We start from the raw sequence: 18,565 nt of genomic DNA, 5'->3' as shown, positions 1-18,565 counted from the left end.
ATCGAGGTAAAATTCCTTTGCCTGGCCGGGAATTGAACCCGGGCCCCCCAGCTACGAGGCAGGCACGCTGCCCCTGCGCTACAGCGCCGGCCCCTTCACAACCACCTTCAGTAATTATTATTATTATTATTATTATTATTATTACAACCCTCGACACTTCCCGTGTGTGTGTGCGCGCGCGCGCCAGCGCGCGCGTTTTTTTGGGGTTAGGTTACGAGAAGTGGGGTTAAGTCGAGTTAGGGTACGTTTCGCCGCGGAGCGCGACAACCACCCGCGCCCGCTCCGCGACGGCGACCTCCGAGCACACCCCTGCACCATTGCCAACGCCCCCGCGCCACAAAGACCTCCAGGAAACTCGCTTTGCGGTTCGTATGGACGTTTCAAGCTCCGTTCTCTCGCCAACGGCCATACCATGTTGAATACACCGGTTCTCGTCCGATCACCGCAGTTAAGCAACATTGGGCGTGGTCAGTACTTGGATGGGTGACCGCTTGGGAACACCACGTGCCGTTGGCTCAATTCCCTTTTTACCAAGTTTCCCAGTCCCAGTACGACAACTTACTTTCAACTTTTGCCTCAGGCCAGCAGAAATTGCTTAAATCACGTTTTTTGTTACGTCTGAAACTAGCTAGACCTTTTGCTGCTCTTCGACCCCGTGGCTATACAGGAACGAAGCTTAGCGTAGTATTGCATTTCCTCCTAGGTGACCGGCCTAACCTGGCGGCGGCGACATCATCATCATCGTTGTTGTTGTTATTATTATTATTATTATTATTATTATTATTATTATTATTATTATTATTATTATTCGTCGTCTCTCTCTCTCTCTCTCTCTCTCTCTCTCTCTCTCTGTGTGTGTGTGTGTGTGTGTGTGTGTGTGTGTGTGTGTGTGTGTGTGTGTGTCGACCTAGGGGACCCTTGCTGAGCCTAGCACCGCTTCCAATTACTCGTGCCAGGATTTTAACTTTCGTACCTCCTATCGTACGTCCCTATGTCTAAACTTGCTGTTCTTATTCTTTTAGGTTAGTGTAGCTTATCCTGCAGGCCTCTTATGGCACATAACATCATTCTACGTCCTATTTCTCCCAATATTAAGATTATTAAAGGGCGGAACGAGGCTTCTAAACTCCCCGCCCACCTTGAAAATCGCGAGGAAGGTGGTTTCCATGCAACGTCATCGACACTGTCGTGATTACAATGAAAGCCATGTCCTAGCAACCGACCGCGGCATTTAGCAGCCCCTCAAAGAGTCGAACAATTTCCTTTTATGTTCTTTCAGGTAAGTAGCTATTCAAATTACGACACGGTTCGGCAATAAGTTACAAGTTTGTAGTACGCTCGTGTCTCTCCCGGGCTTCCTTACGAACGGTAGGGCACCAGTGCAGTACAGTGGCCTACACACAGCCCGCTATCTTCGAAGTGCGTGTGTTGCGATGTAACGTAGTTTTGAAGCCTAGGAACTTGTAAAACTCTTTCATTTCTATCAAAGACGAGACGCCCTTCAAATAAGACTGAGAAGGTAACCTTTTGACGACAAGGGTTAGTTCAAAGAGTCGTGACGTTTTAGGTTAGGTGAAGGGAGGAAAGCACTCGTTTTTGTTGTTTGTACGTCAGCTGACCGATCTTTTGGCAAGTGATAAATTGAGTAGAACGAATCGGAACTCCGTATAGTTACTGTTACCGTCCTAGAATTAAAATTAGACCATTCTGAGCCCTACTTGACAGGTTCGACACCGGCTCACTCGTGTGATATTTCGATGGTCTGTAGATATGGGCGCATAAAAAGAACTCCTGCGGGACAAACTTCCGGCACCTCGGCATCTACGAAAGGCGTAAGATAATAGTGAACATAACCTTACTAGTAGTACCACCACCACCATTACTGCTACTAATACGACTATTACTTAAGGCAGTGGACAATTTCGAACTCAAGCAATAATGTGTCCTTTTGCTGACCACCTGATCACTGCCTCTTGCCTTACTACTACAGGCTAGCGTTCAAGGAAAGAAAGAAAGAAAGAAAGAAAGAAAGAAATAAGTTACCGTTCTTCCCAAGTCAGGTTAGGATTTCTGCATCAGACACGGCTAGGGCTGATCGTGGATCTACTAGTACCTAACATGCTAAATTGTGCTCCGTTATATCATCACCAGTCGTGAAGTCACACCTGCATCTTCTAATTACAGGGTAGATGCTACATATTTCGGGCAATATATAACCCAGGTTTGGCTTGGATAACCTAAAAATATTCAGGTACTGGGTCTGGCCTGGTTATATCAAGTGTCACCCTAGATCAGCAGGGCTAAGAATCATCAGGTCTCTGTCATGAATTTAAATGGCTTAGTACCCCTCATTATGGTGTACTTCTCTTCATATTTGAGGGAAGAGGAGTAAAACTTAAAACTTTATTGCCTGTCTTAAACCACCTACTTTCTTTGGGGTATTGTCTAGCACAAACTTCTAAGGCGACCACATCACACAGCCCGATGCTCGAATACTGCTTGGGCAGGGGTGTAGGTGGTGGTTAGTGGTTGCAAGAAGGGTCCTGGAAGGGAGGGATAATAAGCCAGTACGCCACTTGCTCTTAAGTCTGTACCTTTCATTATACGGTTTCATTAACTATTTTTTACACCTGCCCTGTAGTATGGTACCATTTAGTAAGAGGTCTCTAGAGTTTGGCCTAGTACAACCTTCAATGAAAGTAGTTTTCAGGAGTGGTTAGGTACCCCTATACTTACTTTCTTTCTTTCTTTCTTTCTTTCTTTCTTTCTTTCTTTCTTGGATTACAAGGTGTCGGTAAAGCAGCTGATCGTTGCTTATGTACAAAAAAATGTTCATACATGGGCTTTCATTCGCTGAGGTAAATGATAATGATAATAATAATAATAATAATAATAATAATAATAATAATAATAATAATAATAATAATAATAATAATAATAATGGCAAGAACACAAAGGGTCCTTTTCTCTGCAGCTGATTTTTAGCATGAAGGACAGAGGCTGTCATGATGATGATGATTACCGAGTGATACCGTTAAGCTAAAACCCAGTAGGGGATTAATATTAACAGCAGGGAACGTTGTGCAGAATCATTCAGTAAAGATGTAATGGCAGGGGGAGGGGGGGAAGAGGGCGTTCAGTATAATACACCATCAACCCAAGTACAGTGCATATTTAGCTCTATGTTATGTAATGCTCTCTCTGCTCTCTGTACCTTTATTTGGCCCTACAACTTGTCTCACCAAGTGAAGGAGATCTTACACATAGTTACTGTACTGTACTTAATTTCACGCTGACTTCAACTGCTAGTAGGATACGCACGTCGAACCATGCAGAAACCTGCACGATTTCAAACGACTGCCGACTAGATAGCGACTAGGCCGAAGAAAGAAAGGGCATCTTATAAATCGAGAGCGACAATTCATTTTCGAGGTTAGGGTTACCGCTTGGTTCTCTTAGCCAAAGAAATCATGAAACCATTTTGCGAGTAAAAACTGATGTTACCTGAATTTTGGATACAGTTATTACTACCATCATCATCATCATCATCATCATCATCATCATCATCGTCATACGCTACTCTGTATGATGAAGGTGGGTAGCAAGATCGAGTCTCGGCGCGATCAGTTGGCTTCAAATTCTGCTTCACCTCGTTCAGAGTATACATATTCAAGGTAAAAACACTAGCTTCTCTCAAAAAATAAACTCCTATTGAAGGGTCATTAAACACAACTTCTTCTTCTTCTTCTTCTTCTTCTTCTTCTTCTTCTTCTTCTTCTTCTTCTTCTTCTTCTTATTATTATTATTATTATTATTATTATTATTATTATTATTATTATTATTATTATTTTCCTTTCTTTCTTTCTTTCTTTCTTTCTGTCTTTCTTTCTTTCTTTCTTTCTTTCTTTCTTTCTTTCTTTCAGGACCATTTAAGTGAGATGTTAGCTGTATGAGTGTTGCAGCACCTCAAACCTTTACATTTTTTCCCTTGTAAGTTGTGGCAATGTCTTGCAGAGAAGTTTGTTGGGAAACCATGGTCCTTCCTTCCTTCCTTCCTTCCTTCCTTCCTTCCTTCCTTCCTTCCTTCCTTCCTTCCAATAAATCTGCTGAGTTGCTGTCTCAAAGGGTCTCTCATCCTAAAGAAATTTGACCGAAGGTAAGGGATGTTGCCAGGTCTATCAAACTGACAGACTTATCATCTCCTGGTACAGGAAATCTGTTCTTTGAAGAGTCTGGACTGACTGCCCCTTCCTCCGTCACGGTGTTCTCGATCCTGCCTTCGCAGCCCACTGGAGGCAGTAAGATACGACTCACAATGCCTCCATCCAGCAGGCGAGGGGTGAAGCCTCTCCTGAGGCGGTACAGGCTCTGTAGCGAACTGGAAATTTAATTATGCCCTAAGAAACATCTAGAGGTTCCCTTGGGCAGGCTGTCCCTTTTCCCAACCTGAGCTTTCGACCCCCGACAGGGGCTGAAAGCTGCTGGATGTGAGAGACTGTACAGAGTTGAGAGCCTTATAAATAGAGGCCTAAAGGCTAGGACTTTACGAGATTGGCGCTACCAGCAGGAAAGCAGGAGTCGAACGAGTCATGGAGGCTAGCTTCTAACTTATGTCCTTTATCCTGTAGGTCCTTTCAAGCAAAGCTACAAGAGGCAGATTACAGCAGGTCTGCTTCACTCTGTGGAAAACTACCTAAAGGCTGACTTGCCTTTGCTCTCACTCGGAAGGGGTTAGAGCCTGAGGATGGCCGTTCAGCTCCATTGCTAGAGGAAGGATTGGGCTTCCTTCAGGTAAGAGGGGGTCACTCCCGGGGGCGTCGCGACGACGACGGCCGCCCCTAAACGTCGGCATGGAGAGGCGGCTGGTGAAATGCTGCCCATCGAACGCACCTCCATCAGGACGCCCGAAGCAAGGTGACGAGTACTTCTGCCACCTGAGGAGCAGCGTCAAACCTTTGACTATCCCTTCCTAACCGAACCCTGATTGTAACCCACCCCTTAAAGACGCAGGGAGCACGAGAAAGGAGCTAGGAAGCACGTCCCCAACTTGTCGCCGCGCAACCCACCCGACAGCCAGCCACTGCTGTTTCCTGCGCGGTCCGAGTAGCCTGATACACTCAGATAACCAGGGGAGCGCGCGAACACACACATTCTATGCGTGGAGAAGGAAGCATACAGACGTGCCTTTCCCTAGCTGGTGCCATTTCGGAAGTTGTTAAATAGCTTTTTGGCATATTAGAGCCTGAGAGTTCGCCCTGCCCTGCTCTAGGTCACTGGGTGAGGAGTGATAGACCCTGAGTGGTCGCTTGCTGCTTTTTCTCAGGCAAAATTGGCTTTTCTTGGTGTGCATGAGCGACCGTTGCCCCTGTCATCACTACACCCGCATAACATCCATTATTGCTGGACCAGCTCCAACAATACACCGCGCGGGAAGACCCGCCTCGTTCCTGCTCTACCGGCAGAGAAGTCCCTTCTTGACTGTATTTTTCCACCCACGCGGTTTACTGCTTCGGGCCCTGTCGTGGGGACACCACTCTAAAAACGTTACCTGGCCCGAACCAGTGACCGGTACGTGGCTTAGGGCCACCGAGGCGCTGCGGCGCTGCCGCTGCTGTTTATTTCACGTAATAACTTCCACCAACACAGATAAATAAACACCAAACATGGCCAAGTGTGGCGATAAACCCGCTAACGAAAAAGTTCCACCCATACAAATCAGGTCAGATAAAAGATGGAGGGAACTAAGTACCTTTATAAAGAACAATGTCACCGATCAGAAATATGAAATCACCCCTACCAGAGAAGGTGCTAACGTTAAACTTCAAACCCTAGCAGATCACACTAAACTTACTACTGCACTAGACCAGAATAACATTAACTACTATACTTTCGCCACTAAAAAGCGAATAACCCATAAGCAACTGGTCATCAGAGGACTGCCCCCTGATATTACTACTCAAGAGATTATGGATGATCTAAAAGATAAAAGCTACACTCCAGTACACGTCTCACAGATGTACAGGACAACCCCGCAAAGCAACGACAAACCAATAAGAAAATACATGCCCCTCTTTATTGTAGCATATCCCGACACCCAAAGCAACTCTGACCTCCCTAAGCTGGCACATATACTAAACATACCAGTGCGCATCGAAGAAAGACTCCCCCCTACAGACGTCCAAAGGGTAGTACAGTGTTTTAACTGTCAAGGGTTCGGCCACTCACGAGCAGGGTGTCATATGACCCCGAAATGCGTGAAGTGTGCAGGCCCTCATAAACCCAAGGACTGCAAAATAACAAAAACTGAAGAACTAAAATGCGCAAACTGCGAGGGACAGGGTCACCCAGCCTCACACAGACAGTGCCCCAAATTTGTAGAATACATTAAGAAGCGTTTCCCTGAGAAACCTCAGAGCACTGAACAGACAGAAAATGACCCCCAGGACACTCACACAAACAGACGGAGAAACTCCACTTCATCCACTGGCTCAATCCCAACCTCAAACAGATTCAGTGTACTAGAAACAGCCGACACTGACAGCCCTGAAGACACAATCCATACAGACAGCCGTAAAGCACACTTTACAGAAGCTGATTTCCCGGCAACACTCGAGCAATCCGACACTACACCTCAAAGTCCCACCACATCACTAAACTTCAGAACAGCACTGAAAAAGAATGCCAAAAAAGACAAACGGCCAAAACCTCAACTAAATACTAGCGACAGACAAGGCAAATCTCATCAGCCTGACCCGCCTACCATTACTACCACTACAACAAACACAGACAACAATACACACCAAGCCACCCCCCCACCCCCCAAACGTACACCTACCGCCCCACCCACACCTGCTCACACAACCGTGCCCTCCATTACACACCAATTCACTAAACTAAGACTGCCCCTGAACACCCCTGATGACATAAGATACTTTATTGAAGAAGCACAAGCACATATGAACTTACTCATCTCCACCACAGTCACAGCCATACAGTCCATTCTGAACACACTCTTACAGCTCTCCAACACAATCATCACAAAGCTCCATGGCTAGACGACCACTCAAAATTACCACATGGAATGCCAACGGTCTAAATGACCCAGCAAAAAAGGCCGAACTCAAACAATACCTCACTGAACACAATATTGACATTTTACTCGCACAAGAAACAAAACTAAAACCCCACAAACGCTTTCATATACCACAATACGCAATATACAGAACAGACAGAGATGGAGATGGCGGTGGGACTATGATTGCAATCAAAAGGCGCATTTCCCACAGCCAAATCTACCTACCAGACACACGCACACTTGAAGCCACAGCCATACAAATAGACGATGAACACGAAACACTAACAATTATATCTGCCTACTTACCCCCTCAAAAAAGATTACATACAACCGATTTCGACCTCCTGCTCGACTACCCACACGTAATACTAGCCGGAGACCTCAACAGTAAACACACTGACTGGAACAGCAAGGTAATCAACCCACATGGCAACACACTACGAAACCACAGCATACAAAACAATTACTTCGTGATCGCCCCACTAGAACCCACTTTCTACTGGTGGCAAAATGGCACTTTACACTCTGACACTAATGACATCGCCCTCCTCAAAAATATACCTTACAACACAAAAATAGACACTATGCAACAACTACGCTCAGACCACAGACCAGTATTACTCGAAATCGGCATTAAAAAACATCAACGCAACACACACAAGGTCATCAACACCAAATTCATAGACTGGGACACTTACACTACACAACTTGAACAACTCACGGACCTTAACCCCTTACCACCACCTACAACTCCAGAAGACATCGACTCGGCCATTACCTTATTTACCAACATTCTACTTACAGCCGCCAAAGCCAGCACCACACCACGACACACCACACCAAACACCCTTCCACCACACCTCATACAACTAATACAAGAGAAAAACAGAGCTCGCACCACATTTCAACGAACCCGCACACTTCAAAGTAAAATAAATTTTAACCGTCTACACTCAAAAACTAAAAGAGAACTAATTAAACACACTAATGACACCTGGACAGAAAAACTCGCCCGAATAACCACACAAAACGACGCAGATAATAATAATAACAACTTAAACAACCTCTGGAAAACAACTAAAATATTTACTAAATCAGATCACCCCACCCCTCCCTTAACTAAGCCTGACGGCACTAAAATCACCTCAAACCTAGAAAAGTCAGAACTTTTAGCCGATACCCTCAAAGAAAATTTTAAACCCAACAATAACAGAATAAACCAGCAACATGATAACACTGTAAACAATACAATTCGCAATTTTCTCCTTACCCCTAACCACTCAACTGTCCCCCCATTTAAACCGGTAGAAATTAAAAACATCATCAAGAAATTATCAAACAATAAAGCCCCCGGCCAAGATGAAATCCCAGCACCTTTGCTAAAACACCTAAATACAAAAATGATAAACTTTTTAACAGAAATCTTTAACGCTATGCTAATACTAGAGTACTTCCCACAACAGTGGAAAGTAGCTAAAATTATATGTTTCCCCAAACCAGGCAAAGACCCCAAGAACCCTGCTAATTACCGACCTATAAGCCTACTAAGTATCATTTCTAAAATCTTTGAAAAACTAATATACTCACGAATTAAAGACACCATAAATAATAATTTAATACACGAACAGTTCGGGTTCAGACAAAACCACTCCACTACACAACAATTGCTCCGAGTCACAGAAACCATTACGCACGGCTTTCAACATAAACAAGGAACACTAGCCATATTCCTGGATTATTCACAAGCATTCGACCGAGTACACCACCCCAGCCTCATCTACAAGCTAATTAAATTACGCCTACACCCCACATACGTTAAACTCATACGAAATTACCTCACAAACCGATCCTTCTACATTACCACACACGGCAAAAATTCCACTACAAAATCAATATATGCTGGAGTGCCACAGGGTAGTATTTTAGGACCAATCCTGTTCCTCCAGTATATAAACGACATTCCACGCACAAACAACACATTAACTGCAATATATGCCGACGACACAGCCATTATGGCTAAAAGCCGAAACCCAGACATAGCCACTCAACACATACAACAACACCTCCACAGACTCGAACCCTGGCTCACCAACTGGAAAATCCAAGTCAACCTACAGAAAACCAAAGCCATATACTTCACACGAAAACACAAACAACCCCAACAGCACCTCACACTATACAACCAACCTATACAGCAAGTACACAGCCACAAATACTTAGGAATAACCCTAGACTCCAGACTCAACCTACAGGAACATATTAACAACACTATCCAACGAGCCAAGTCACATACACTAATGCTATACCCACTCATACATAAAAACAGTTCACTATCACAGAAAAATGTCAAACTTATTTACACTACATTTATACGTCCAGTCCTTACATATGCATACCCGGCCATAGGCTTTACCTCTATCACAGACATACGGCGACTACAAAGTATACAGAATTGGCTACTACACCTGGCAGTAAAAAGCTACACAGTCCCTGTTACACAACTGCACAGTATCACTAAAGTACCTTACTTACTAGACTATGTCCACTCCCAAACCACCAAATTCTACCACACCGCACACCAACACGAGAACCCACTCATTAACACACTAGGCCAATACGACCCCGACAGAACTGAAAAACATTACAGACGGCCTAAATACATACTTGCAGTAAAAGACATACTCACCAACCCCGACATATAAACTTAACTGAACAGCACATAACTGAATTACATACACCAACAACAGTTAACTAACACAAAAATAAGGACCGTTCTTTCTCTATTCCTCTGCTACCTGCGTACCCCACTACCGTGCTGAAAATACATCCAGAGACCGGAACTTAGGGCGGTGTGCCCACCATAAAGATGCTACTCATACCACCACCGCATACTTACACTAATAACCGAATATTCTACGCACTGTGTAAGTCACTGCATTAAGAAGTCGGCTAAATTTCCCAGCAAACTTCCGAACGCAGGGAGTGTGGCTGTTGCAACTGGATACCCATTGTAACATCCACGGCCGTAACAAATCTAAAACTCTGCTGTGCCAGCCAAGCAAAAACTACGCGACCCCCCTGGTCGCACTCACATATTAAACAGTAAAAAACATTCATACACATATCACATGCACTACACTATGCAATAACATAGAGCAAAAAAGCAAGCACCACACAGCTTAATCACACACACATTAAAAATCACGCCACTAACACACATACTGTTTTACTATTAATATTAAAATATTAAAATTAAACAACTCACAAAAAACCAACAATACAACCAAACAGCACAACACTCAACAAATATAACAACAATACAGTCCGACAGAGGAGCGCAGAATAGCGCACCGGCATCGGTACCCCACATACCACCTATCTCCTCTGAGATAGGTGCACATACGGATGACCAGGGCGCGCGAACACATTCTCATCGTGACCATGGCTGACACAGCAACAGCATCGGCAGCATCTGCACCCGCCTCGGCTCCGGCCCAGGCGTCGCCCAAGAAGAGCAAGGCTTCTGCATCGAAGAAACCTCGCACCAAGCCTGCCCATCCGAAAACCTCCGAGATGGTGGGCAGTGCCATCAAGAGCCTGAAGGAACGAGGTGGATCTTCTCTGCAGGCTATCAAGAAGTACATCTCTGCCAACTACAAGGTGGACTCTGAGAAGCTGGCCCCTTTCATCAAGAAGTACCTGAAATCTGCCGTGGCTTCCGGAGAGCTGGTCCAGACCAAGGGGAAGGGAGCTTCAGGTTCCTTCAAGCTCGCTTCGGCTGCCAAGCCGGAGAAGGCCAGCGCAGCCCCTGTCAAGCGGTCCGCTGCCCCCAAGGAGAAGCGCATCCCCAAGGCGAAGAAGGCTGGTGGAGCCAAGGCTGCAGCCAAGAAAGCCATTTCCAAAAAGCCTGCCGAGAAGAAGAAGGCCGCTCCTGCTCCCAAACCCAAGCAGAAGGCTCCTTCCAAGGCTAAGAAGGCCGCCAAGGTGCCCACTAAGAAACCTAAGGCACCTAAGCCTAAAAAGGCCGCTAAGCCCAAGGCCTCGCCTAAAAAGGCACCAGCAAAAAGGAAGTGAGGACATTTCATGTTCTTGCTTCCTTCTACACGCACCTCTTGCTCTCGTAGGAGCAGAGGAAAAACGGCCCTTATCAGGGCCATCAATTTTATTCCCCAAGAGAGCATATTATGTCAGTCACTGTCCAAGGCTGGAACCCTGGCCTCTCCTATCTCTGCCTCCTAAACAGGCTAGTTTGTCTCATTGCGGGGCGACTCACTCTTCAAATTTCATTATTATTGTACTTAACTACATTTTTCTTTATCCTTACTTACTGCACTTTTGCTGTTGCTGTTGTTGTTGTTATTATTATTATTATTATTATTATTATTATTATTATTATTACTATCACGTCCTAGATATTAATTAATGAATTATTGTACTCAATACTCAAGATTATTATTATTATTATTATTATTATTATTATTATTATTATTATTATTATTATTATTGTTATTATTATTATATTCTGTTACTCTTAGATTTTTCCTTGAACCTAGAGGAACCACTAGCTTTTTTTCTTTTCGTTTTCCTTCTATCCTAGACCAGAGAGACAATAACTACTCTTCTAGGAAATTTTGGTGGCCCTGAAAAGGGCCGTTTGGTAAAGCTCCAGCCATAAGACAAGCACCGGACTTAGGCACGTTCGCCACGGATGCGGCGGGCGAGCTGGATGTCCTTAGGCATGATGGTGACACGCTTGGCGTGGATGGCACACAAGTTGGTGTCTTCAAAAAGACCCACCAGGTAGGCCTCACTGGCCTCCTGCAAGGCCATGACAGCCGAGCTCTGGAAGCGCAGGTCGGTCTTGAAGTCCTGAGCTATCTCTCTCACCAGCCGCTGGAAGGGCAGCTTGCGGATCAGAAGCTCAGTGCTCTTCTGGTAGCGTCTGATCTCACGCAGGGCCACGGTACCGGGCCTGTAGCGATGAGGCTTCTTCACTCCTCCGGTGGCAGGCGCGCTCTTACGGGCAGCCTTGGTGGCCAGTTGCTTGCGCGGGGCCTTGCCTCCGGTAGATTTACGTGCAGTCTGCTTAGTACGGGCCATCACGTGCTCACTGTCGACTCGTCCCAGGAAGAATGGTTCGGGGGCTTGCTGCCCGACTGTTTTATTGCTTCGCTTCCCCCACCCTCGGTAGCAGCTGCACTCCCATTGGCCGGGCGGTGCTGACGTCACCGGGGCCAGGCACTTTCAACAAAAGCGAGGGGCCTCGAGTGCCAGCCGCATTCTAGCTCTGAACTCGCAGCTCTACTGATCTATCATGACCGGACGAGGCAAGGGAGGCAAGGGACTCGGCAAAGGAGGCGCCAAGCGTCACAGGAAGGTGCTCCGAGACAACATCCAGGGCATCACTAAGCCTGCCATCAGACGTCTCGCTCGCAGAGGTGGAGTCAAGCGTATTTCGGGACTTATCTACGAGGAGACCCGTGGCGTGCTCAAGGTATTCCTGGAGAACGTTATCCGGGATGCCGTCACCTACACCGAGCACGCCAAGAGGAAGACCGTGACCGCCATGGATGTCGTCTATGCTCTCAAGAGGCAGGGACGCACCCTGTACGGTTTTGGTGGTTAAGTCTCCTCCGAGCGTGCTCCCGTTTGTGAGCATGCAGTATTTAAAAAACGGCCCTTTTCAGGGCCACCACTTACCTCTCAAAAGAGCACAGAGTCCCACTTACAGTACTCCTCTAACGTAGCTTGCGCTATTCTCCCTCTCAAAACAGTCATCTCCCCGAAACCTGCACGGAAAAAAGCCCTCATTATCAGTTATGATGTCTACATTTTAATGCTAACAAGAGAAAACAAACATTATCTTCCTTGCTGTGCACGTCTAAAAGACAAAGTATTGTAAATATACTACTTTAAGTATCCTTTCCTTTCCTTTCTAGTTAAGTGTGTGTTCTTACATGCATAGGTTGGTAGTATCCAGCAGTCAAGAACAGAATTATACAGCATAAATGAAATGAAAAGAAATCTATAATGTACTTCCTTCTTCCTTCCCTTCTGAAAATTAAATATTAAGAGGGGCCTGGAGCTACCTTACTCATTTCCCCCTTAAATAAATAACCTCAAAGGAAAGGCTATTCTTGTGCTCTCCTGGCTAATGTTACAGATGCCCTCATATTTGCAGTGTCTCATTATTGTTATTATTATCATTATTATTAGGAGAGTTGTCTGAACTGCTCTATCACTTCAGGATTTCTCCATACTTCTGCTAAGATAGCTATAGCAGCATGATAGACAAACAGCTCTTATCTTAAGGAGTTGGTGGCCCTGAAAAGGGCCGTTTATTTATATTTTTCCGGTGAGCCAACGCCCTGACCGAGAACAGGAACTTAAGCCTTCTTCTCGGTCTTCTTAGGCAGGAGCACTGCCTGGATGTTGGGCAGAACACCACCCTGGGCAATGGTCACTCCAGACAGCAACTTGTTCAACTCCTCGTCGTTACGGATGGCCAACTGTAAGTGACGAGGGATGATCCTGGTCTTCTTGTTGTCACGGGCTGCATTGCCCGCCAACTCAAGAACTTCAGCTGCCAGGTATTCCATGACTGCAGCCAGGTACACAGGAGCCCCAGCACCCACTCGCTCAGCGTAGTTTCCCTTGCGGAGGAGACGGTGGATACGGCCGACAGGGAACTGCAGGCCTGCACGGCTGGAGCGACTCTTGGACTTGCCCTTCACTTTTCCTCCCTTTCCTCGTCCTGACATGATGCTATGATGCTCTGCTGCTCTACTTCGAAGGGAAAATGATACCGAATCACTCTGCGCACCAGTTTTGTAGCCTGCAAGGTTGCTCAACGTTACGAGCCAACCAATAAGGCTGCAGTAAGCTTGCGCTCATTGGCTAGTCGCATGCAGCCCTCTCGGTCTTAAAAAGAATTGCAAGGGGGCCGAAAAATTTACTTTCTAGGAGACATCCCAGACAACCATGCCACCCAAGACAAGCGGAAAGGCAGCCAAGAAAGCCGGCAAGGCCCAGAAGAACATCTCCAAGGGAGACAAGAAGAAGAAGCGCAAGAGGAAGGAAAGCTATGCCATCTACATCTACAAGGTGCTTAAACAGGTACATCCTGATACTGGCATCTCCAGCAAGGCGATGAGCATCATGAACAGCTTTGTCAACGACATCTTCGAGCGCATCGCCGCTGAGGCTTCCCGTCTGGCCCACTACAACAAGCGCTCCACCATCACCAGTCGGGAGATCCAGACTGCCGTCCGCCTCCTGTTGCCCGGTGAGCTGGCCAAGCACGCCGTCAGTGAGGGTACCAAGGCAGTTACCAAATACACCAGCTCCAAGTAAGGTGCCAGGTTTTCTGCCTTGCTGCATTCTTAACAAACGGCCCTTTTCAGGGCCACCACACCTTTAAAAAAAAGAGCAGCATCTGTTAGCCTTGTTATCAACTCCACTCTGATTTTATCTATCTGTCCTACTTCATATACATCGAAAGACAGTGCAAAACATTCAAATCATAAGCTAAGGAGGGAAGAACTACTACTACTACTACTACTACATTACCTTATTGCTAAAAATCCTCCTGCTTTGTCCTTTACAATGAAAACCAGACCAAGCCCCATGGCACTACAGCCCCTAAGCAAGCAGGCTGAGTGGACCTCAAAGCAGCCATTAGATCGAGGTAAAATTCCTTTGCCTGGCCGGGAATTGAACCCGGGCCCCCCAGCTACGAGGCAGGCACGCTGCCCCTGCGCTACAGCGCCGGCCCCTTCACAACCACCTTCAGTAATTATTATTATTATTATTATTATTATTATTACAACCCTCGACACTTCCCGTGTGTGTGTGCGCGCGCGCGCCAGCGCGCGCGTTTTTTTGGGGTTAGGTTACGAGAAGTGGGGTTAAGTCGAGTTAGGGTACGTTTCGCCGCGGAGCGCGACAACCACCCGCGCCCGCTCCGCGACGGCGACCTCCGAGCACACCCCTGCACCATTGCCAACGCCCCCGCGCCACAAAGACCTCCAGGAAACTCGCTTTGCGGTTCGTATGGACGTTTCAAGCTCCGTTCTCTCGCCAACGGCCATACCATGTTGAATACACCGGTTCTCGTCCGATCACCGCAGTTAAGCAACATTGGGCGTGGTCAGTACTTGGATGGGTGACCGCTTGGGAACACCACGTGCCGTTGGCTCAATTCCCTTTTTACCAAGTTTCCCAGTCCCAGTACGACAACTTACTTTCAACTTTTGCCTCAGGCCAGCAGAAATTGCTTAAATCACGTTTTTTGTTACGTCTGAAACTAGCTAGACCTTTTGCTGCTCTTCGACCCCGTGGCTATACAGGAACGAAGCTTAGCGTAGTATTGCATTTCCTCCTAGGTGACCGGCCTAACCTGGCGGCGGCGACATCATCATCATCGTTGTTGTTGTTATTATTATTATTATTATTATTATTATTATTATTATTATTATTATTATTATTCGTCGTCTCTCTCTCTCTCTCTCTCTCTCTCTCTCTCTCTCTGTGTGTGTGTGTGTGTGTGTGTGTGTGTGTGTGTGTGTGTGTGTGTCGACCTAGGGGACCCTTGCTGAGCCTAGCACCGCTTCCAATTACTCGTGCCAGGATTTTAACTTTCGTACCTCCTATCGTACGTCCCTATGTCTAAACTTGCTGTTCTTATTCTTTTAGGTTAGTGTAGCTTATCCTGCAGGCCTCTTATGGCACATAACATCATTCTACGTCCTATTTCTCCCAATATTAAGATTATTAAAGGGCGGAACGAGGCTTCTAAACTCCCCGCCCACCTTGAAAATCGCGAGGAAGGTGGTTTCCATGCAACGTCATCGACACTGTCGTGATTACAATGAAAGCCATGTCCTAGCAACCGACCGCGGCATTTAGCAGCCCCTCAAAGAGTCGAACAATTTCCTTTTATGTTCTTTCAGGTAAGTAGCTATTCAAATTACGACACGGTTCGGCAATAAGTTACAAGTTTGTAGTACGCTCGTGTCTCTCCCGGGCTTCCTTACGAACGGTAGGGCACCAGTGCAGTACAGTGGCCTACACACAGCCCGCTATCTTCGAAGTGCGTGTGTTGCGATGTAACGTAGTTTTGAAGCCTAGGAACTTGTAAAACTCTTTCATTTCTATCAAAGACGAGACGCCCTTCAAATAAGACTGAGAAGGTAACCTTTTGACGACAAGGGTTAGTTCAAAGAGTCGTGACGTTTTAGGTTAGGTGAAGGGAGGAAAGCACTCGTTTTTGTTGTTTGTACGTCAGCTGACCGATCTTTTGGCAAGTGATAAATTGAGTAGAACGAATCGGAACTCCGTATAGTTACTGTTACCGTCCTAGAATTAAAATTAGACCATTCTGAGCCCTACTTGACAGGTTCGACACCGGCTCACTCGTGTGATATTTCGATGGTCTGTAGATATGGGCGCGTTTTTTTGGGGTTAGGTTACGAGAAGTGGGGTTAAGTCGAGTTAGGGTACGTTTCGCCGCGGAGCGCGACAACCACCCGCGCCCGCTCCGCGACGGCGACCTCCGAGCACACCCCTGCACCATTGCCAACGCCCCCGCGCCACAAAGACCTCCAGGAAACTCGCTTTGCGGTTCGTATGGACGTTTCAAGCTCCGTTCTCTCGCCAACGGCCATACCATGTTGAATACACCGGTTCTCGTCCGATCACCGCAGTTAAGCAACATTGGGCGTGGTCAGTACTTGGATGGGTGACCGCTTGGGAACACCACGTGCCGTTGGCTCAATTCCCTTTTTACCAAGTTTCCCAGTCCCAGTACGACAACTTACTTTCAACTTTTGCCTCAGGCCAGCAGAAATTGCTTAAATCACGTTTTTTGTTACGTCTGAAACTAGCTAGACCTTTTGCTGCTCTTCGACCCCGTGGCTATACAGGAACGAAGCTTAGCGTAGTATTGCATTTCCTCCTAGGTGACCGGCCTAACCTGGCGGCGGCGACATCATCATCATCGTTGTTGTTATTATTATTATTATTATTATTATTATTATTATTATTATTATTATTATTATTCGTCGTCTCTCTCTCTCTCTCTCTCTCTCTCTCTCTCTCTCTCTCTGTGTGTGTGTGTGTGTGTGTGTGTGTGTGTGTGTGTGTGTGTGTGTCGACCTAGGGGACCCTTGCTGAGCCTAGCACCGCTTCCAATTACTCGTGCCAGGATTTTAACTTTCGTACCTCCTATCGTACGTCCCTATGTCTAAACTTGCTGTTCTTATTCTTTTAGGTTAGTGTAGCTTATCCTGCAGGCCTCTTATGGCACATAACATCATTCTACGTCCTATTTCTCCCAATATTAAGATTATTAAAGGGCGGAACGAGGCTTCTAAACTCCCCGCCCACCTTGAAAATCGCGAGGAAGGTGGTTTCCATGCAACGTCATCGACACTGTCGTGATTACAATGAAAGCCATGTCCTAGCAACCGACCGCGGCATTTAGCAGCCCCTCAAAGAGTCGAACAATTTCCTTTTATGTTCTTTCAGGTAAGTAGCTATTCAAATTACGACACGGTTCGGCAATAAGTTACAAGTTTGTAGTACGCTCGTGTCTCTCCCGGGCTTCCTTACGAACGGTAGGGCACCAGTGCAGTACAGTGGCCTACACACAGCCCGCTATCTTCGAAGTGCGTGTGTTGCGATGTAACGTAGTTTTGAAGCCTAGGAACTTGTAAAACTCTTTCATTTCTATCAAAGACGAGACGCCCTTCAAATAAGACTGAGAAGGTAACCTTTTGACGACAAGGGTTAGTTCAAAGAGTCGTGACGTTTTAGGTTAGGTGAAGGGAGGAAAGCACTCGTTTTTGTTGTTTGTACGTCAGCTGACCGATCTTTTGGCAAGTGATAAATTGAGTAGAACGAATCGGAACTCCGTATAGTTACTGTTACCGTCCTAGAATTAAAATTAGACCATTCTGAGCCCTACTTGACAGGTTCGACACCGGCTCACTCGTGTGATATTTCGATGGTCTGTAGATATGGGCGCATAAAAAGAACTCCTGCGGGACAAACTTCCGGCACCTCGGCATCTACGAAAGGCGTAAGATAATAGTGAACATAACCTTACTAGTAGTACCACCACCACCATTACTGCTACTAATACGACTATTACTTAAGGCAGTGGACAATTTCGAACTCAAGCAATAATGTGTCCTTTTGCTGACCACCTGATCACTGCCTCTTGCCTTACTACTACAGGCTAGCGTTCAAGGAAAGAAAGAAAGAAAGAAAGAAAGAAATAAGTTACCGTTCTTCCCAAGTCAGGTTAGGATTTCTGCATCAGACACGGCTAGGGCTGATCGTGGATCTACTAGTACCTAACATGCTAAATTGTGCTCCGTTATATCATCACCAGTCGTGAAGTCACACCTGCATCTTCTAATTACAGGGTAGATGCTACATATTTCGGGCAATATATAACCCAGGTTTGGCTTGGATAACCTAAAAATA

The 18,565-nt window shown here is 46.2% G+C and overlaps 3 non-coding genes across 3 annotated transcripts; all 3 read left to right on the top strand.

The window, feature by feature from the left end:
* The first annotated feature begins 397 nt into the window (after positions 1 to 397).
* Positions 398 to 516, top strand: LOC137500605 (5S ribosomal RNA). Its single transcript, XR_011018113.1, has one exon. It is a non-coding gene; the product is annotated as a 5S ribosomal RNA (ribosomal RNA).
* Positions 517 to 15,153: 14,637 nt separating this feature from the next.
* LOC137500604 (5S ribosomal RNA) lies at positions 15,154 to 15,272 on the top strand. Its single transcript, XR_011018112.1, has one exon. It is a non-coding gene; the product is annotated as a 5S ribosomal RNA (ribosomal RNA).
* Positions 15,273 to 16,728: 1,456 nt separating this feature from the next.
* LOC137500603 (5S ribosomal RNA) lies at positions 16,729 to 16,847 on the top strand. Its single transcript, XR_011018111.1, has one exon. It is a non-coding gene; the product is annotated as a 5S ribosomal RNA (ribosomal RNA).
* The last annotated feature ends 1,718 nt before the right edge of the window (positions 16,848 to 18,565 follow it).

This window comes from Anabrus simplex, chromosome 4 (genome assembly GCF_040414725.1).
Source record: "Anabrus simplex isolate iqAnaSimp1 chromosome 4, ASM4041472v1, whole genome shotgun sequence".
NCBI classification, from domain to species: Eukaryota; Metazoa; Arthropoda; class Insecta; order Orthoptera; family Tettigoniidae; genus Anabrus; species Anabrus simplex.
The sequence above is the reverse complement of the archived record's forward strand: the minus strand, read 5'-3'. Positions and strand labels throughout refer to the sequence as shown.